Source organism: Zonotrichia albicollis, chromosome 10 (assembly GCF_047830755.1).
Source record: "Zonotrichia albicollis isolate bZonAlb1 chromosome 10, bZonAlb1.hap1, whole genome shotgun sequence".
In the NCBI taxonomy this organism is placed as follows: Eukaryota; Metazoa; Chordata; class Aves; order Passeriformes; family Passerellidae; genus Zonotrichia; species Zonotrichia albicollis.
In genome coordinates, this window is record NC_133828.1 from 3965295 (window position 1) to 3987161 (window position 21867).

Sequence of the window (21867 nt, forward strand, 5' to 3'; positions counted from 1 at the left end):
TGGATTCTGCTTCTTAAATCTAATTGCCAAGTGAAGAGTAACAGAAGAGAAGAAGCAGATTACCTTATCAAATTTGCAGCTCTTGAATATACAGTGCTATAATATAGTGTCTACCCACATCATTTTTCTACTTCAGCATCAAAGAGGCAAAGCATTATTTTACTATTGAATTTGCTCAAACTTTAAATTAGGATATTTAAAGTTAGCAGGAAGTCGTATTTGTAAGTATTGTCTCAATGTATAAAATTATATAGTATTTACCACAGCTTCTATCCAAAAATCCAACCCTGCTTTATCCTTAATATGGGGTGGGTTCTGATATCTGTTGTACCCTTGTACCCCATAAATAAGACTTTTCAGGTCAGCTAGAGTTGTCTCAGTACAAGTGATGGAAGAATAAATTATATACAAATGACCCTATTCCTGGCTAGGCTGAATCCTAATCATTCATTGTTGTGCAAAGCAGACACAAAGAGTATATTACATGCTACCAAATCACACTATTCCTCTTAAATTCATCAGCTATGGAACATGGCATTCATTTTTGCATTTATTTTTATCCAGATGTTATCATACAGCTCAAGGCAGAGAGCACCCAGAAACTGGAACAAAGGTGTACAGCAGTTTGGGAAGGTAAATCAGAGCTTGCTTTACTTCAAACAGTTTGGAATGATCACAATAAATGAGCCGTGGATATCACTCAGATATCACTCTGGATATTTACCAGGGGGCTGGCTGCTGTGTTGCCCCACCGTTAACACTGTGGCAGTTCTGAGTTACCCACATCCCATTAGCTCAGATCCATCACGTCTCGTGCTGGAATGTGGCTCTTCTGCCACTGGGCCAAATGCTGCTCTCCACAACTCATTAACTCGGGCTTTAGTGCAGTGCAAATGCAAGCAGCAGGACACACTGGTTTGCTTTTCTCTGGCTTTACATGGCTGAGCTCTGGGTCTGCTTTATCACACTGCGAAATTCAGAGTAAATTTCCAGATTTCACTGACTTCCAACTGGAAAGGGCACGCGGTGCTTTCTGTGGGTGTCCATGCTCTACATTACATGGTACCTAGGTTTCTGTGGATCTTCTGCTATCCTACCAACACTATATAGGGCTAGGAATTATCAAAAGTCACTAATTTTTTGTTCTGGCTTCAGGAAGAGGAGGAGAATAGACTCTTGTTGAATGCCTGCAGTGGTAAGTATTCATCAGACATCTCCTGGTCTTGAGCTTAGCTTTGAGGTTCTCTCGAGTTTCTTTGTACATAAGGAAGGCAGTATTTTCCAAGCTGTCCTGGAGAATGACTTTCTCTAATCCACCAAAAGCCCAAGAATTCTCAATTGAGAGGATCTGCATTCTGTCTCACACCTGCCCTTAGCATCTGCATGAAACACAGTTCAGCAGAACATAAGCCTTGGGCATAGAGTGCAGAACACGCAGTTATTATGAATCCCTATTTGTGAGTATTTACTCTTCTTCTGAAAGAGAAGTCAGAGTTGAGATGAGGAAATAAACTGACTATTATTTTTCCCTAAATGCATTTGATATGTTGGTGTAAAAGCAGATCCTCAGAAAATCATAGGATTGCTTGGGTTGAAGGGACCTTAAAGATGATCTAGATTGAGCCCCTCACTCTCAAAGGAAGGGATGCCACCTACTTGACCAGGTCTTAGCTAATACAACCTTTTTTTTTTCTTCTTCTATTTTGGGAGGAAGTATCTCAGTATGTAGGTACATTTTGCAATTTCAGTCCTGTGTTGGACTTTGGCTCTATGCTCAAAACCTGAGCATTCCCAGCTCTTGGTGAAGTGCCTCACGTTTTGATGCAGGAGAGCTTGAAGGTAGGATGCCATTCTTGGGTCAGATGTGGTTTTTTCAGCATTCTTACAAAAGAATGCAAAAAATTACACCTAAGCTCAACTCGAGCACATGAGTAACACCAGGGGATTACTCAATGTCTGATTTCAAGACTTTGAATCACTGAGACTTTAATTACCACAATGGCAACTGCAAAATGTCACAGCCCCAACCACTGCAGTGTCCACACAATGCTGCTCTTTTCTTTCCCCTGTTAAGAATAGATTTGCTCATTCATGTTGCAAATAAAGAAACATCTTTGGGCTGCAATCTGCAAACAGTGAAGTCATTAAACAACTGACTTCAGTCCACATGGGCAGTGCTAGTTGCCTGAACAGTAAAAGCAAAACCAAAGCCTTGGTGAGCAAGCCAGCACGGCAGTCGATGGTTTGTAAGTTCAAGACACAAATGAAGGCGTTAGTGCGTAGGTGTCCAGACAAATGGGTCTGTGGGTATTAACTCATAATAAAAATAATTGAATATTTTTACCCAATAAACTACTCAGCAAATATTACTGAAGCACGTGATGAAAAAGTCTCCTTTCCTACCAGCTCGAAATGAGATACGAGCCTTCGGATGTTTAGACGGCGAATAATGCAGGTATAAGAATTTGCAAATCCTGTACAGTGTATGTGGAGTCCACTGGCTGTAGACATTCATCCACAATCTGGAGTTGTGCAGCCTGAAATAAACACAGCTGTGTTTATCTGAATGTGTGATCCCATGTACATGGGAGAAAGTTCAAATAAATGCACTCTGTGCGACGATGCTGTAAATGCAGCAACTGCATTTGTCAGATGTGTGATGATGCAATCTCTTAAATAAACAGAATGAGCTGTTTGTTTGAATTCTGAGCTGCAGAGACGTAAAAATATATGTACATTAATCAAAGCCAATAAAATGAAATCCAAAACAGCTATAAGATCTTAACTGAACCTTAGCTGAAAATTCGCTTCTTGTCCTTATACCCATAATAAAGTTCTGTGTGTTGGTACGAAGTGTATGGTGTAATTTTTAGACAGTAGGAGAATAAAGGAATAGAGAACCATCAGTTTTGGGTTTAGTGGACCTGTCCTGTTTTTCTTAAGAGAGCCCATTGTCTAAGACCAACTCTAGAAATTCACAAAATCTTGGAATGGGTTGGGTCGCAAGGGACCTTAAAGACCATCTCCTTTCAGCCATCTTCCACTGGGCCATTTGACTCCAAGCCCTGTCCAATCTCACTTAGAACACTTCTAGGGATCCATGACTTCTCTAGACAACCCCTAGGAGTACCTCACCACCCTCTGAGTAGAGAATTTCTTCCTAAGAAAAAGAAATGGTGAGATAGCCCAATTTTTCAATTTTATCAACCAAAGCAATAGCTCTATTTTACAGCCAAAATATTTTTATTTGGGATGTGCGGCCTGCTGAGTTCTCAAAAGAACCAATAGTCCGAGGGATAAGTTCCTGATGAGCTGAAGAATATGTGAAGGAGAAAGAAAAACTGAATGAATGTAGATGCTATCAAAGCTGTTGTTTTACTCAGAGTTAACATTGGCTCAGCGTTTCACTATAAACTCATTCAGAACAGTAAGTTACTGGAAAAAATCCTCCACTTGAGAAATATGCAATAGTTACTGATGAGTCAGAAGTTGGAAGTAGTGACACCACCACACACTATTAAAAAGTCCTACTTTCCAATACTGTCTGACTGCTCTGCAACCCAAAATAACATCACAGCAGAAGCACTGTAAAGCTTTTTTCATTTGTCTTAAGCATATTCCCTTGGAAAGCACGAGCTGTGCAAATGGTCTTAAGAATGTTTACTGTGGAATTAGACCATCAAATTTCTTGACTTATGTGCTTTAAAATCTTGCCCAAAAGATGGCACTAACATTGTTTTTAGTAACATATATTGGATATAGATTTAATTCTTCCCCCATGTAAAAAGCATCTCCAAACTGGTCACAAATATATGTTGGAAGAACATGCTTAATGTGCACTGCTATGCCAGCTGACAATTGCAGAATAGGAATTAAGCTTCCCTCACATTAGGATCATCAGACACTGCACAGAAACTATTGCTGGACCTGCAGAAGTGTCTGTCAAACTACAGAAACCCCGAGCTATGAAACCTTCAGCCCAACCAGAACTACTTAAATCTATGTAATCTGCCATACAATATACTAGAAGAGTATCATACATTTAAATCATGCACTATTAAATCTCTTGAAAAGTATGCTAAGACTAGATCAACTTCATTGAACAATTTATATCTGGTTTAAAATATTCAAAGAAGTATTACAGTGTTGAATTTTATTATCAGTAATTTATTTCAGGGTTTAAAATATTTAAATTACACACCTTATAAGGGATGGCAAATAACTTGCATGTCTCCTGAAGCAGCGGAAGCACCTATTTACAATACTTTCAGAGTTTATATTAATATGGTTATTTTGAATATGTGCAGAGTCCATATTGGTTCTTTCCACTGACCAGATCATGTTAATGAGCTTGAAGAAGGTGGGCCCCAAAAGAGCTAAAAATTTGCTGTTGATCTGGCAAGAACAAGCATTTGACAGGCAGAAGGCTTAAGTGGGGCTACTATAATGTACAGCAGAAATGGGGAAAAAAATCCTGCTGGCTTCAATGCTGCCCACACTGAAGCCGGCAGAAGAAAGATGTGTCCCAGCCTTCAGTATTGTGAGCTTCTTCTGAACATCTGGTGGTTTTTATTTCCATGTCATGCTCCTTCCGTAGCAGCAAAACTCATATGAAAACCCCGGCACGTGTTAAGACACTGTGATAAAGCTGAACACCAGATAGAACCAGGGCAAGTGACACATGAAAGAAAATAAGGGGACAAATGGGTCAGTGTGAGAGGTATGACCAAATTAGTGTCAACTCTTCTGCAAGCGCCAATAAAGGATAGATTTGAACCACAGAATCACCAGGTTGGAAGAGACCTTTAAGATCATTGAGCCCAACCCATTTAGATGCAGAATGAAAAAGTTTGAAGAAAGAGCTTGGAAACTGATTATAAAGGCAACAGATGAATGAAAATGAAAGGTAAAGAAGGCAAAGCCATGGTAGGTCTTGAAGGAGAAGTGCAGCAGATTATGCTTAATGCAACAAACACAAGAGAGACAGAAGGGAGCAGGGTGGAAACTGTGATAGGAAGTGGTAGGAGAGGAGGCAGATGGAGAGTGATGTGGTGGGATGGGAATGCCACCCTGGCAGAGAAGCCAAAGGGAGATGGAGCAGGGCAGGAAAAGGGGTGCAAGGCCTGGAGGCACAGCAGGGAAATGGGATGGAGAGGTGTCAGAGGAGCAGAAATCACTCAGATGCAGTGACAACAGTGAGGAGAGTGAAGAGGAGCCCTCTGAGCTTGTCTTTGTGGGAGCCATGTGGCAGGTCCAATCTGGGCATTGTGCATTTGCTTACACTGAATTTAACCCCAAAATGAGTTAGAGAATGAACATGAATGATGGTGACATGAGGTATACAGAGCTTTTCACCTGAAAAAGATGTAGCACAAGTGAAGAGGATGAGGAATTACAGGAGCTGCCCCAAAGAACATTTAATACTTAACACCACTTCCTTATGAAGTCAAAGTAATTTATGTCCCCAGCCTGCTGCTCTTCTGCTAGCAAACCCCTCCTGAAATCAGCTAGTTTAAGAAAGGCAGAGAAAAAAGAAGGTGAGCTTCCTGGGGAGAGAAAACCTCACCACTGGCTTTTACTTTTTGTTTCAGTTTGCCAGAGACAGAATCAGGTTTCCTTTTAGACTTGCATTTTTGTTTTTGTGTCTGGAGCAGGCCAGCCTTTATCTCTCCCAACTTTAAACTTAATTTTTCTTTGGGGGAGGAATTAGTCAGTGACAAAAGAGAAGTGAGGACAAATGACTGCACCACAAAATAGTAACAGGGGCATCACAATGAAATCGGGGAATTTACAAAAGGGAAAAATTAGATACAGCAACCAAGACTGCCAACCACAGGTGGGTTTCTCTCATATTAATATAAAACCCCTCAGTTAAGAGGAATCAGAAAAGCATGGTACTGATTATTGTAAGCTGCCATCACCATTCCCACCGAGGCTCTATTCAGTCCATAAGAAAAATCTCACATCGTGTTCGAAGGGCCTGAAAATCCCCAAAGCATTGCTGGGAAACTCCCCACAATATCCCTGCACACAGAATTTTAGTGGGGTTTTTTTTGTGCTGCAACACATCTGATCATGTAAATAGAACCCGTTGCCTTTGCATAAAAGTAGAGGTACTCATCTGGTTACAGCCCCAGAGAGCCGACCTGCAGGAACACACCTGGGGGAAAAAGATCTCCTACAATAGGGTGCTGGACCATAACAGGACTGTGCTGCCCCTTCCACCCCCTCGTTTAATGAATTTTTCAAAAACCAAAGGGAACTGCCATCCTAACAACAGGAACTGGACAATTTGCAGTAGGTGCTACGCATGGCAGTGCTAGTAGCAGCAGGAGTGCCATGAATATGGAAGTGAGGAGCTAACAGGAGGAAGAGACATTTGGAGAGAAGTATCTCGCTCAGCTTCTCATAACAAAAACTAGTTTTAAAATCTTCAGCAGTGAAGCAAATGGGTAGGGTGTCACCAGTTCAGCTGAAAACTCACTTACACCTTATGGTCACCATCTGTGGTGTGGAACGTTTTCAACCTTGACAAAGCAGATTTGTCCGAGGATATTTCCGCTCTTTGAAATAAGAGAATTAGCTGTGGTAAAACCAGAACCCGTGTTGGCACATCTACACTCAGGCGATCTCTGGAAGGGAGGAAAAAAAAAAAAAAAGAATATCATTGCAACAAGCGTCTGGTTGCCAACCTGTAAAAAATAACACCCCGTCACCCCCGGGCAGCTCCAGCTGTGTCAGTGCTCAGCAACACCAAAGGCCACTGGCTCTTCCTCCTCCTCTTTAAAATATGAAGTGCCTTTTTAAAAGCCCATGAGAAGAAAGGCACATGCAGCAGGTGGTCACATCTGTGCCCACCTCCCTCCATCCTGAACAATTTGTTCCTGAGTGCTCCTGAGGAGGAAAAGGATGGAAAACTCTGGGTGTGAAAGGAGGATGAGGGTGGGTGGAAGAGGATAAGGGCAGGCAGTCCTCCTCTCCCATCTCAAGGAGAAATAGAAGATCTTAAAGCCCATGAGCCGTTTGCTGTTTCTCGCTCTATCTCAGCATAACCCCTGCAGGAGAATTCCCCCAGAGCCCAACTCGCTGACAAGCACAAAAATCAACATATGTCTGAGATATGTATGCACAGGCATGCCCTGTATCGCTGTTGAGATGGAAGCAACCACAGAAATATAAAACATAGATGGTTTCCTTTTGATTTGCCCTTCATTTGAGAATTCTCCATTGGCTATAATTGCACACATAATACTGCCGCAGTTGTGTATTTTTCAAAGAACTGAGTCAATAATCCAAATGATGGCTCCAGCTCTGGACAGAGTCTTTCATTTCAACTCATTTAACATTTTAATAATTCCTTAAGTGTTGTAAGGTTTCTGTGTTGAGCTGGAGAGGAGCACTGCAGACCCATGGCTCCTCTCTGCTTCTGCTCGGATTTTCCATTGTGACTCTGGACAAATCATTTAATGACCCCAGCCTGTAAAATGGGGATCAACTGACTTCCTTATCTTCAAGGTATATTGTGAGGCTAAATTTGTGCATACAACTGCAGATTGTGATGTTTGGGGGTGCAGAAAATATTTGCCCTAATGGATAGATCCAGACGTGCATCTTAAAGAGATAACGATGCTCTCCTTCCCCCAGCCACCACCCAGAATGCCACAGACACTTTGAAGTTTTGATTTTTGGGGAAGCACAGGCCCAATTGCTACCAGAGCTAACCACAAAAAGTTTAATCTGTTCTACCCAGGTCCAACAATTTGTCCCTCCCCCTCCCCAATCCTGGGATTTTACTTCTTTTCCCCTTCCTCTCCATGAAGTGGTGGAATCCCAGCGAGCTGCACTTCAGCAGAGATGAGTAGCACTGTCGGGCTAATTAGAATTCAATTAACACAGTCATATTTTACCACTTCACTCTCAGTTCTGGTGGGCAATGTCACACGCTCCAGTGACACAGGAAGCACCGAGATGCGAATTAAACCTCATTTGCTACTGGCAACCAGTAGAGACACAGGCCGGGGTTTGTCTGCCTCCAGAAACCACAAGAAAGGGCTCAGCTCTCACCATCAAGAGGCTTCATGTGTAACTCTGGCCTTTAAAACGTGTTACAATGACTCAGAATGAGGAACAAGAGAAAATCTGCCGAAGAAGCAGTTTGTCACGATGTGGGATTAGTTTCTTCAACAGCTATAACCTCAGTTTCCTGATTCAGCAACTTTGATGCCTATAAATTAAAGAAATAAAGTGAAATGGCAGCGTGTTTGCATGGGATGGAGGTAAAACTGGATCCAAAATGAAAATTACTCTGGTGGTCAAGAAATTACACTGCAGTGTGCCTGGACCCAAGATTTGTGCCAGCAGTGAAGTTAGGGGAACCCTTGTGTGATCATTAAGTTTATCAAAGCCTTAGCAAGAATCAAACATGGGTGAAGTGCTGGACTGATTGAAGTCAGGGTGATACTTCCAGCCTCTCCCCATGCGTTTCTAAAGAGCCCAAAGCCCAGCGCTGTGGCTGAAAAGTAAAATCAAAATAGAGCAGATAAATAATAAATTAAATAACATAAGTTAAAGCCTCCTGGAAATGAAAACTGATTAGCCAGATTTCACAGAGGGTTTCAATTAAGTCTGTTTCTCATTTTTGTTTATCTATATTTAATACTGATAAATAATGTTATTTCATTACAAACCTCTGACGGGTGTTTCTAGCCATTCTTAAAGGGATAGTTAGGCTTTAAAAAACCCTCCATCACCTATGGAATCTGGGTTAGCAAAATGGAAATTATTTTTCCCCACTAATGATGTTTGCATGTTTTCTTGCACTCTGTGTCTCCTATGTCTTTCCAGATGCTGGAAATGGAGCTCTACCAAGAGTTTCCATCTTCCTCCTGGAATATTGTCTGTGTAACCTGGAATATTGTCTGTGTCTGTGCTTAAATGTGACTCATTTATTCACCTTTGAAGATAGGAGAGGAAGGAGCAATCCAGGAGCTTCTCATCTCACAAAATCCACATGCCCCTGAGACCTGAGGATGGGGAAGGAGAGGCTCAGCCCTGGTGTGTGATTTCCCTCCACTTACACCTGACATCAAATTCTTCTGTTCACAGAGAAAGGATGGCAGGATTAAAAAGCCACTTCCAATATCATTAGGAAACAGTGACCACCCCTGGCAAGCCTATATCCACCCAATAACGACCCTGATCCTATCCATTGTATGGCAAGCAAAATTTCTCTGGTTTCAGCTGCTGGACCTCTATGCCTTGTTCTGGGCAGGTGGAAACCTCCCCTGCACACTTTTTCTTTAGTTAAAAATGCTTCAGGTGAATAGGGCCAGGCTGCGAATGGGCATTTTTTTTTCCACAACAAAGGCAGTAAAACACTGTTACAAATTGTCTGATATTTGCATTGCCTGGAAAACACATCCTGTTATCCAAAGCCATGCTCTGAACACGATCTTCGCAGACTCTGCCTGCTTTGTTTCCAGCCCCAGCCTCTACAGGACATTTTATCCCCTCCATCAGCACCTTGGGTGCTCCCCAGTGCTCTGACTGGCATCACCATGGAGAGGAGGATGCTTCCCCTCCCCTGATGCTGCAGGAGCTGTTACGGAGCACGCAAATGTTACGCTGTGTTTCTTCACATCTCAACTAGGGTTTCTGAGCTCTTGCCATGCACAAATGTGGCAAATTCACTGCTTTCCCCTCCCTGCTTCTCTTCAGGCCTAAGGCAAAAGCTGCTGCAGAGACCACCTGGGTTAAATTAGCACAATTAAACAGTGTTAAGCTGCTTGAGGAAATGCAATGCTGTTTTCTGTGTTACTGAAGTCATGGTACGTGGCTGTCAAATTACTGCTTGGGAGCAGGAGGATGACCTGTGGGAGGAGCACAGAGCCAAAACCCTCACTTGTGTGTGTAAAGCTCCTCATCTAAAGCAAATCACAGAATCACAGAGTGGTTTAAGTTGGAAGGGATCCTTAAAGCTCATCTCATTCCCCCCCTGCCATGGGCAGGGAAACCTTCCACAATCCCAGGGTGCTCCAAGCCCTGTCTAACCTGGACACCTCCAGGGATCCAAGGGCACCCACAGCTTCTCTGGGCAACTTCTTCCAGTGTCTCCCCACCTTCACAGGGAAGAATTTCTCCCGAACATCTATTCCAAACCCACTTTCTTTCAGTCTAAAGCCATTACTCTTTAATTTCTGAAGAGTCCAGGGGATGATCTATTGTGCATTGTGTCTGTGCTATAACCAGCAGCACATCAGAGACGCTTTTCCAGAGCAGACGTGTGGGTTAAAGGGGAGAGGTAGGAATGTTATGCCAGAAGACTTTTATTTGAATAACTCTATGAGAGGGAAGATGGGTGGCCTCCAGAAGGGCACAGGTAGCACTGCCTGGAGCTGTGAGGGGTGGCTGCTGTTGCCAGACCCGCTGCAGCAGGAAATCGTGCTGCTGAACCAGGATGACCTTGTTACTCCAAATGGAGCCACTCTTTTCTGCCCCCAGATTTTATCCAATTGTCTGTTTGTTTGGCAACCTGAGCAGAGCAGTGTCTCCAGCTGGGCTGCTGGATGTCTGAAAGACTGAGGCTGTCTGCGAGCAGATGGGAATGTTCCCGTATTTCTGTCTCCAGCTCTCAGGGACCTGACTGAGACTCACAGTGCTCAGAATGCTGAAGAAGAGTGCCCAAAAAATGCCATTGCAAATGCAGCTGGAAAGGCATCTTTTTTTATTCACTTTGATTTCTCGGGATTTTTTTTTTCTTTTCCAGCCTGAAACCCAGGTCTGGATCTAGTGATGCACAGAAAGGAAGGGTGTTGGGTGTCTGCTCATGTCTCTCTGTCCTACTTCTCCCACAAGTAGGACATCTGGGATTTATGGTCACCTCAGTCTGAAGCTTCAACCTCCTGCCGCAGCAAGCGCCCACAGCCCTCAGAGCAGAGGCTGAGCTCCAAGTCGGGCTCTGTGCACTTTGCAGCACTGCTAAAATAACTCCTGTGACAAGGGGGAAGGAAAGCAAAAGGAGCTTCGCAACTCAGCGCTGAGAGCACTCACCAGGACGGGGAGCCCTGAGCTGTCACTCCCGCTACCTTCAAAAGTAATATCTTCCTGGTTACTAAAAACGTGTCCCTCTGGGGAGCAGCTTCCCTGTTTCCCCTGGAATTTGCCTGTTCCTGGATGGCTGCATTCCCAGCCCTTGCTGTAGTCTCAGGCATCGTGAGCCGGCACCATCCCCGCTCCAAGTCCAGGAGAGACGGAAAACTGACTAAAGAAAATTAAGCTCCACCTTGATGTCCCACTTTTCTCAGGCTATGTTTTTGCAACTTCGTAGCAGATGGTATGTCTTAGGTATAGCACTTTGGAGATGCCAAGTGATGTCCTATCTATCAGTGTTTTTATTTAATGAGGAGGGAAATTCTGACTCCTACTTACACTTGGGAAGCTGCAAGAGGGAGACAGGTGTGATGCTATTTCATACTGCTGTATCATCTACCCAGAGCCCTTAACAGCTATTTTTAATCTGGACACTAAAGCAACTATTAATTAGGAAAACATATCCTGGTGCCTAATACAAATTGTAGAGACTCTAATGGTGTATTACAGCATCCTAATTTTCTTCAGAGACTACAATTAGCTGTGAGTTGGTCTGCAGTATGATGACTTTTTTTTCTTTTTTTATCTGAGAAAGTAAAGGATGCAAATATAGGGCAGCTGATTGCAAAAGAAGGATGGGGTTCCAGCTCAAAATGCTTCAAGTGTGTCCAGTCAATGCATTTAAAATGAGACCTTTCACTTGAGGTACAGCTGAATGAGGAGGAAAAAATAAAAACAACTGGGGTATAGTGGCTGTTTTTAAAATGAGAATTAGGTGACAATATTGCACAGAGCTGCTCATAAAAAATGTCCCAGTATTTTTCCATTTACATATAGCCAAATTCTTTATACCTCAGCTTTAATGTAGCACAATAGTTTCCATTACCCTGCACATCAGATGATAGATGGAATTTTGGTGGAGTTTCACTTTTGAACAGATGTAATTGAACCTTCTTGCTTTGTGGGATTGCAAAGAAAGATAATTATGTTGGTGCAAGATAACTTTGTGTTCCTTTTCACAATAAAATCTTGTGGTTTTTGAGAAATAAGCTTGTATTATTACACATGAAAACCCTTATTAGTGAAAAAAACTTCTTCTGTGCACAGAACATGATCATGAAGTCAGCTGAAATACAAAAATGCTAATTGAAGATGAAGTATTGACCTCTCCATTGTTCCTCTGCCACATGTGAATAGAAAGGTGGGAAACTTTTCCCCCAGATGAATGTGGATGAGGTTCATCCATGTCCTTCTAAGGAAGCTGATGCTGGGGATGGTCTTCCTGGGTCTCTACAACAAGAAAGCAAGCAAAGTCTTTGCAGTGGCTATTTTTCATTGGGAAAATGTAGCTGAACGGGCAGAAAAAGTGAAGAAAGAAAAAAGGGCCAACAGGAAAACATTAAAAAGTTGTAATCAACTGAAAGCACCGTGTGAAGAGATCATGCAGCTGATGACCTTAAAAAAAAGGCTCAGCACCAAAATAAATCACCAGTACCATCACTGACTATACCTTTCATTTCCTCTGCACAAAGCAGAGGTGCAAGGCTCTGGGAAACAAAACAAACACATCTTTATCTCCTCTCCTGAGGAGGGTGGGAAAACCCCTTCTGCCACACAAATCCTCAGGCAGGAGCCCTTGTGGTCATGTCCCTGTGAGAAGGAAGAGGAGGTGTGACCCTACCTGGCCAGCTCATGGGATATCCAAGCCAATGGTGCCGCACACAGGGAATGCTGTGGCTTCTCGGCCTCACCACCACCTCTGCCAGTGCTTCAGCCCTGTCCCTCTCAGCATCCTCACCAACTCCACAGCCATAGGAACAGGTTTATTTTAATCTGGTATGTCTCCAAAATAGATGGCTCATAAGTGGCTTCCTTGCATTTCTAAATGTGGGTAAGAAAGCTGATGAATGAAGGAGGAAGCGGGACCTATCTGAGGCCGTGCCCCCGTTTCCCTTTCCTTTCAAAAAGGGACATAAAAACAAGCAAACGTGTCAATGTGATAGAGGTTGTTTTCATAAAAGTCCAGCCCACAACCCACTCCTGCCCTGGGAAAACCTGCACTGGGGCTCTGCTCCTGCCTTGGTTCCCTGCAGGACAGCCCAGAGAGGCAGAGCCACTCCCTTCTTGGAAACATGGAAGGGTGATTGTGGAAAAGCTGGTGGATTTTGGCCAGAACCAGAAGATCTCAGGGACACTTAAGGAGTTTCAAGCAGGTCCCTGCAGCCTGGTCCTGGCCTGGGGAAATGGGGAATAGTCAGCAATACTTCCATGAATGCTTGCAAAGACATACCTTAGGCTCAGCGAGTATCGGAGACTTGGTATTGTGTTTGAAATTAATTCTTCTGCCCATACCTTCATCTGCCATGGTACAAATGAACCTTACAGGGTGAACATTAGAAATTTATGTTCATCTAACAATCTGTAATAAGCTATCGGGACAGATTTTGACACGTACATTGAAGTTATTGCTTTTTTATCAATATCACGGTACATTTGTCAGCAGAGAATAATAATTGTATTGCTATGTATATAACTGATCTTGTAGTGTGACACTGTGTACAAATTGAACACATTTCATCTTAAACACAAGGCTATTAATTAAAATCAGAAATAGAAAATTTTAAAGTGCCAAGAATGGAGCATGTCTGAGCAGCTTCTTCTCCAGTACCTTCTCTTGTAAATAATTTGGATTCTTACAGGATCACCTACTTGTCCATGGATTTGTGTGTTACAGGATGCCAGAAGAAAGGCGAGGTCAGAGATCTGAAACCAAGGGCACAAGAGGTAGGCACAAGGCTGCTGTAAAAGGATGAGAGCATATTTCTGAATTTCAGCAGGCAGCAAGCAGCATCTGCTGTAGTTATGGCAGCAAGAGGAGCTTTCGTTCCGTTCCTTGCTTTTCACACACCAGTAACTTAGACAAATGCACTGCATATGTGGGCACAGGTAGTCATCTGCACTTTTCACAAGTGTCCAGCCAACTCTGAATTTTAATTACTTCTAACTTCGATGTTAATTTCCTTCCAACCTGGCTGCTTTGTCTACAGCCAGTGCTGGACTAAAGATGAGGCCAGGTTTCAGGAAATAGTAAGTTTAAAGCAAGAAATCCTTTTAAAATGACAAATCTTCACTCATATGTGCTAGAATATGCAGGATATTATGCACAAGGAAGGAAAAAAAGAAAACAAAAAAACCCCAACCTTAAAAGAGCCAGAAACAGCACTGAAGATCTGGGAAGAATTTCTCTGCCAGAATTTAATGGAGATCATAAGAGAAAGATTGAGTCAGACCATATTTAAAAACTAATTGCCCATTATCCAGGTGTGATGATGGTTGACGTTAAGATGTTCAGGTTACCAAAGCAGTGAAATGTGGTTATTTTTATCAACTGACCAAAGTGTAATAAAACTGTAGTAAAAGTTCCCTGGGAGAAATTATTGATCAATGTTTGCCACTTCTGGCAGATTATAAAAAAGAGGAAAAAGGAGCTGTACCTTACACCAGAGTAAAAGTCAGCCTTGACAAGTTTTGAGGAGTTGAGATTTTTATGGCATAAAAAAACCCCTAGGCCACAGCATGAAATAAAGCAAAATCAGTGATGGTAAGAGCAAGACCAAGTGGTGTAGGATGAGAGGTCAGGTACTAGAGAATCTCTAACCTTGTAATCAGCTAAAGGCCTAGATTTCATATTTCAGTTAAAAGTTAAGAAGCAACTTCAGTATTAAAACCAGAGATAGAGAAAAAAAATAAAGTGAAAGTAACTGCCAGTCATCTTACCAAACTTATCAGGATTTTCTGTTAGAAACAGGAGATGGACCTGAATTAATAAATTCCTGAAACTTCACCAATTTTCACAGCAAGCAACAAGGCAGCACAGAGGTCAAAATAGGATGGGGAGAGCAGAACAAATATCCGGAGAGGATACTCTTCCATTGGGTGTACCAAAACACAATACTGTGAATGTAGGTATTTCTTTCCTATATGTTTAAATGTCATGGTACTTTTCATCAGAAACACAATTCTCTTTTCTCCTGAATAGTTTTGCTGATTTTGGATGTAAACGCATGTTCTGCAAAATCTTCTTGCGTGAGAAGGGTGCTAAGGGAAACCCATTGTCTTTTCTCACCTTTGAGTATCCAGATAAAGAGATGTTTAGTAATTTCAGAAGCATCTCGGATTATCAGATCTGCCCACATCTGTTTCCAGCAGTACCTGCTGGAACAATTCTGTGACAGGGCCCAAAACTTTGCAGTCAGCAGCTCCTTGGTTCCTACTGCAACAATTTTTCCTTTTTCTGATAACAATACCACAGGCAGCAGTTGGAATAGTTTCCTAGAGAGAGGCAGATTTTTCTGCCTTTTCATTCCCATGCACAGATGGAGACAAGACAAGGCCTGGTTTAGCTTTTAAACATGACAGTGTAGCTAAAGTTGCTTTTCAGCTTAAATTCCCTGTATCTCCTCTGCATATTCTTCCTTTTCCAGCCCTTAAAGGGGCTCCAAGGGAGCTGGACAGGAACTTTGAACAAGGGCATGGAATGACAGAACAAGAGACAACAGCTTCCCATTGCTAGAGGGCATGGTTAGATGGGATATTGGGAAGGAATTGTTCCCTAGGGAGACCCTGGCACAGGGTGCCCAGAGAAGCTGTGGGTGCCCCTGGATCTCTGGAAGTGTCCAAGGCCAGGTTGGATGGGGCTTGGAGCAACGTAGGATAGTGGAAGGTGTCCCTGTCCATGTCAGGGGATGGGATTGGATGATCTCTAAGTTCCCTTCCAACTCAAACCCTTCTGGGATTCTGCAGTTCTATGAAAATGATGTGATCATGTTTCTATATTACTCGGTAATATATCATGCACTATTCACAAAACACTCTTTAGTTTACTATGCCAAAAAGAAAAAAAAAATCCATGACAAGTAAGGTCTAGGAAAGATCTTGTTCCACTAACAACTTCCATAAACAGCCGCATGTAATTTTTTCCAGAAATGAGTCAAAAGATCACTTGCTAAGTCACTGGCTGGTACAAAATAGATGCCATTAGATAAAACTCTTTTCAGGGAGCCCCAAAAGGGCACAACACTGAAGTGCACTGTGGGCTTTGCTTTGAAAACGTTCTTTCCCACACACCTGCTAGGCTGGCACAGCTGAATTCTCCCATTCTTGTCAAATTTTTCCCGTTTAAGATGAGTAATAGTGCCAGATTCCTGAAGTAATACACCACTTAGTGTCGTATTCCCTGGTAAAGTTCCTCTATAACACTTTTATTTGCAAAGGTTACTATGACAGCTGCTTGGCTGAATATATTTTCAAATTGGGTATTTATGTTCTTCCATAGCTATTTGAATTCTTCATTTATTTCATCTGTTGAATCTCAAATAAAAATTTTATCAGCTTTGGAATGTGATTCATTATTTAATTGATCAGGATCATTCTATTTAATTGCTATAATTCACTTCACCTTTTGTAGGGTATATCCACCTTCAATCTTTGACTGCAGTTTTATTTGCTGCACCTTTTTCATCTTTTATTAATTGATTGAGCTGTGACAGTTCCTTTTGAAACACCAAGCAGAAAAGGCAAAATGTTTTCATAGATTCTGAGGCCATCCCAGTTCTCCAGCCTGCCATCCTGTGTGGGGTGGATTACAGACATTCACACAATCCACCTCAATTTTGAGTTATTGAGTCTGCAGCTCAGTCACTTGTGGTTGACTTGGAACGTATCTCCTAGGAAGTTTTCCAATTTCAAAGACTTCAAGTGACAAAAATTATCCCACATCCCATGTGCAGTATCCAAATGTTAAATTGTTCTAACAGCTGAATTATGTGCAATCTTAAAAATTTACACCTCATTTCTGATATAACTTTTTCAGCTTGGGTTTACAGACAGACGACCATTTTCTGCCTGTATCTTTCTTATGATTAAAAGGACTTGTGGAATTGTGTAAATCTTCTCTGATTTATTTAATGGGCTTAAATGCAGGCTGAAATAAGTGGTATGTAACTGCAATAGGATTTTTAAAGAGACAATTTAAGGGCTCACAGGACGGCTTTGAAGGCAGTTAGTGAACATGCAGCTGGGTTTTAAATATAATATATATATATGTAAAAATACATGTATGAGGATTATATAGTTATATATAGATGCTACAGGTGTGAACAAGGGACTAGGTACCCAATCTGGGAATTTCTATGGGAAATTTCCTATACCAATACAGCTGTTTAAAGTTTAGTGGGCCCAGGGCATGATTTAGTTGCTATCTCTGCTTCCTTTCTCTTCTTCATTTCTTGTAGGCACCTTGGAAATTGGTCCCAGGTCTTAGATGGGTAAAATGAATATATCAGGTGTTTCTTAAACATAGAGGGAAGAGCAGGATATGAGAACTACAGCCTGTGATGTTTCAGGGAGTGAGGGAAATTACCAGACACTTCATGAAAAGTCTTTTTTTTTTTTTTTTCATTTTAGATTTTCCTGAGTAGCTTGGCAACATGTAATTCTCCAGTCTCCCAAACCCTGTCATCTAAGTTATGTTAGGATTCAAACAGCTAGCAGACTGTAAACAGGAGAGATTAGTCATCCTCAGATCCCCAGCATTACCATTTTGGAAAGAGGGAGAGTGGTTCCTGTACGACCCCGCGCTGTTTACACTGGGCTAGCAGCAGGGAAGAACATGGGAAAGTCAGATATAAATGGCACTTGAGAAAAAATTGAAAACATTTGCCAGCACTGCAACCTACTACGTAATAGCTCCTGAGTGGTGCTCAGCTCTGTCTCACAGATGCCCTTCAGTGGGATGAACCCGAGCATCACAGTCTAGTGAGCGGGAGACAGTCTGCTGCTCTCTTTGAGCTGAATTCCCTCCTCACCATGGTGACCAAGAGAGTTTTATCTGATCTGCTATTCTGGCAAGGTCCTCCATCATTTCTCTGTCTTCTCAGCACAAGCCTCCTCATCGGTGTTTTCCAAGAAACCTCAATCACTCTACCTGACAGAGGAGGACTCCTTTCCAGCAAATGAACACAAAGGCCCAACACTGTCTTTGGAAAAATATGTTCTTCCCTCCTGGAAGGATTCCAAAGGGCACCCTATCCCAGCAAACCCCCTTGAGGACCAACAGCTCGACAGAAGCTGCCCCAAGGTTGTGTTTCAGTTTGTGTCTATTATAAACACTAAAATAGAGCAGGGTAATGGTGGGGAAGGGTGGGGCCTTTCAGTGTTTGAAGGGGCATTACAAGAGAGGTTGGATCAGATATTTTGGTAGGGTCTGTAGTAACAGACAAAGAGATAATGACTTTAAATTAAGGGAAGGTAGATTCAGACTAGATATTAGGAAGAAATTCTTGACTATGAATAAGGTGAGGCATTGGAACAGGTTGCCCAGAGAAACGATGGATGCCCCATCCTTAGAAGTGTTCAAGGTCACTTTGGATTTGGAGAAACCTGGAGCAACCTAGGTGTCCCTGCCCATGGCAGGGGTTGGAGTAGATGGGTTTTAAGGGTGCCTTCCAACCCACACCATTCTAAGTCTCTCTGGTGCCCTTTCACTCTGCATTGGAGCACTGAGTTTACAAACACACACCAGGTCATCCTGAGGTTTCCAGCTCCAGCTCTGGGACTGTAAACCGGACTGATGTTACCTTTAGCTGAGACAATCTGGTCTCAGAGGTGCCGTAAGAGCCATCCAAGCCCTGTGCTATTGTTCCTGCTGCTGTGTTTTGTCTGGGCAGCCCAAACTCTTATAAACAGGAAACCGGAGACTTCAGATGATTTCTGCGCTTGAATAGAGATTGGTACAAGTATTTGAGATTGCTGCCCTTCTTCCAAACAAAACTCATTTATATGAATATTCATAGGCAATTAAACTGTCGTGACTACTTAAGGAAATGCCTGGACTTACACACAGATTAATATGTGTATGTTTAGGCTACAGGTCTTGCTCCAGGACCTGCAGATATCAATCTATTGTTTGGTCCTTAAGCTGCCAGCAGGCATGTTTTCCTCCTGAAACTCTTCTCCCATAAATACCAAATAAAACTATACTTTGCGCAATAGTCCCAGAGATATCGGTTGACCCAGACTGTATTTGTTTGCATGAGACATCTTTACAGCACTCTGGGGAAAAACCAGAGTTTCAAAACCAGAACATCTATCCTCAGACAAATCTGCTGAACCGTGGAGCCGTATTTCCTGACTTCCAGGTATTTCTTTTGGAGTAGATACAGTAACACTTGCACATCATTCTGAGTCACTCCTCGTGCATATGTGCACATTACATCCATTTTCTCCCGCGCTGACAGGGCATTGCCAAACGATTTAGTTTAGATAGAGCTGGCTCTTCAGCATAATTTTTCACACACACATTTTAGCGCCCTGAAAGCTGAATTCTGATTTACAACCTTTTTGGAATTTGTTTTTCGCTGTGGTTTATGCCAAAGATGTTTTATTCATATAAAACAAATGCCTGACATTTGTTTCATTAAGATATTAAACTTGCACTCCGTTTGCTCTCCTGGAAGATACCAGCCATGCAAAGGATTGCCAGGCCAGGCTCTGGTGAGGGCATGGCTGAGGGACTCAGAAAATGGCATGTGAGCTCATCTTTTGCAGCTCTAACTAGGCAAGCCCTGTTCAGAGCCCTGATTCAGTGGCTATTAAATAAACCAGAAAAGCACCCAACCCCACCCTTTGCAGCTGGAGCTTTGTCTGAATGTGATAAGAGATCATTAATTTTCAATTTGACCTCAGCCTATAACATTCAAGTGGCCTCTTTGTTCTCCCAGCGATGTTACAAGCAAGGTCTGAGTCAAGGGAACAGGAACGGAAATATTAAAATAGTCCTAAAAACCTCTTTAGTCTTGTGATCTTGCTCCTCCTGCCTTAAACTGAGCACACCTTATCCATCAGACCATCATGGCCCCACGACATGGATTTCCTCTCAGTGACTGCTTCTTTCCCAGAACAAACAACCCTGGTCAGCCAAGGTGAGCAGTTGTGCAATGGTAATAATGGATATTGAAACTCCTCTGCGAAAACATGTTGTGAACAAATCACTGGGGCAAAGTTTATTTATATCAAATGTCTGCATGCAGCATTTATAACAAACCAAAGTCAGAATAAAAGCTGAAATTCACTGATTAAAGTGCTCGCTGTGAATAGCTCGTACGGCTCTGAATTCAAAGACAGAGTTGAAGAAGTTGTTATTACAATCCACTGCAAAAAGAGCTATTGTGAACTTATGGGCACATCAACAGCTGTCTATGGAAAATTATTATTATTAGGGAATAGAAAATGTCCTATTTTTAACAGATACTCTCAGAATATGGGTTGAATTAGAATGAAGGAGAGCCCATCTTCCACATCCTTTTTCATTCAGGCATTTGGCAAGCTGAGACTTTGCACAATGTAATTTAGGATGTTTAAATTGCTGTTTGTTACTGATGGTTTCTCATTGCAATACCTCAAATACTTCAGGAGAGGACGTAAGGCTTGGGTCCTTCTGTAAACACAAATTGCCTCCTATGGCTCTTAGGTGCTTTAGGCTGCTCAGTTTGGGTTCACAGGGTTGGAACAAGGTTGTTTTAGGGTTGTTTTAATGTGGTTTTGTTGCTTTCAAGTAAATCCAGTTTTCCATCGACTAACTCATGATTTGTACTGAAACAAACCTTTAAATCCTAAGATTCCTCTCCCTCTGACAGAATTAATAGGCCTGGATGGCACCAGAATTGGGACTGGCAATCATTAGAGACTTCATTTCCTCTTCTCTGTAGATGCTCCAGGGGAAGAAATCCTGTTGGGAGATTGTCCTATCGAGTGTAAGGAAAAGGGATGTGTAACACCTTGACTGTGTCTTCACAGCAGCCTGAGACCTGTTCAGAAGCCTTTGGAGCTACATGGACAGAAAAAAAAGTATATGTCAAGTAACTGACCTCAAGGAATATTTTCTTTATACATCTGAACCATTTTACGCAAATTTAAGGGAAGTGGAGAGGGAGGGATGATGCCTTAACTTAGATCACTCCCAGAGTCAAGCACGAAAACTGTGGGTTTTTTTGTTAGGCCTTTTTGATTATGAGTTTAGACTTGTAGGAATATAAAATCTTTCTGTGAAAGAAAACCCAAAAAAGCAGAGTGGGTTTGACAAAAATTCAGCTTCCTGATGATATGTGCTCAGAAGGGAAAACAAGCATTATTATCTGGGTTCCACCACATTATGTGACCTATGTGAACAGCTCAGGCAGAAACTGAGACCTGATAACACTTTATGATAAATATCTTAGGGGAAAAAAAAATTAGTGAAATACTTTCACAGAAAAATAGTGATCTTGAGCAATTTTCTCCTGGTCAGTGGGCAATGCAGAAACTTGAACCCAGCACAGCTTTTAAATATTTTTGCTCTCTTCATCTCCGGTATTAATCTTCAGTGTGCCACTCTGCTCTGGAATGGTTATCAATGAGCTGATGGATTTAACTGCAAATATTGGAATGAGTTCTTCCAGATCTGCACCTTCTATTGCAGTGGTTAATATTTTTTTATTGTTCTTGTCACCCAAATTTTAGCTGTCTGAATGGCATATTAATTAAAGAAATTCAGAATGGGTTAATTCAACAACTGGAAGTCTTATATTTATCATTGTTCAGTAATACTACCCAAGTGTCAGCTCTTAGCTTGAAAAATTCCTCTGAACTAGTAAACCAGAGAATAATAAAGATACTATAATTTTCTTTCACTAAAATAAACAGAATATTTTTCTAGTTAATTGTTTACATGTCTTACTCCTG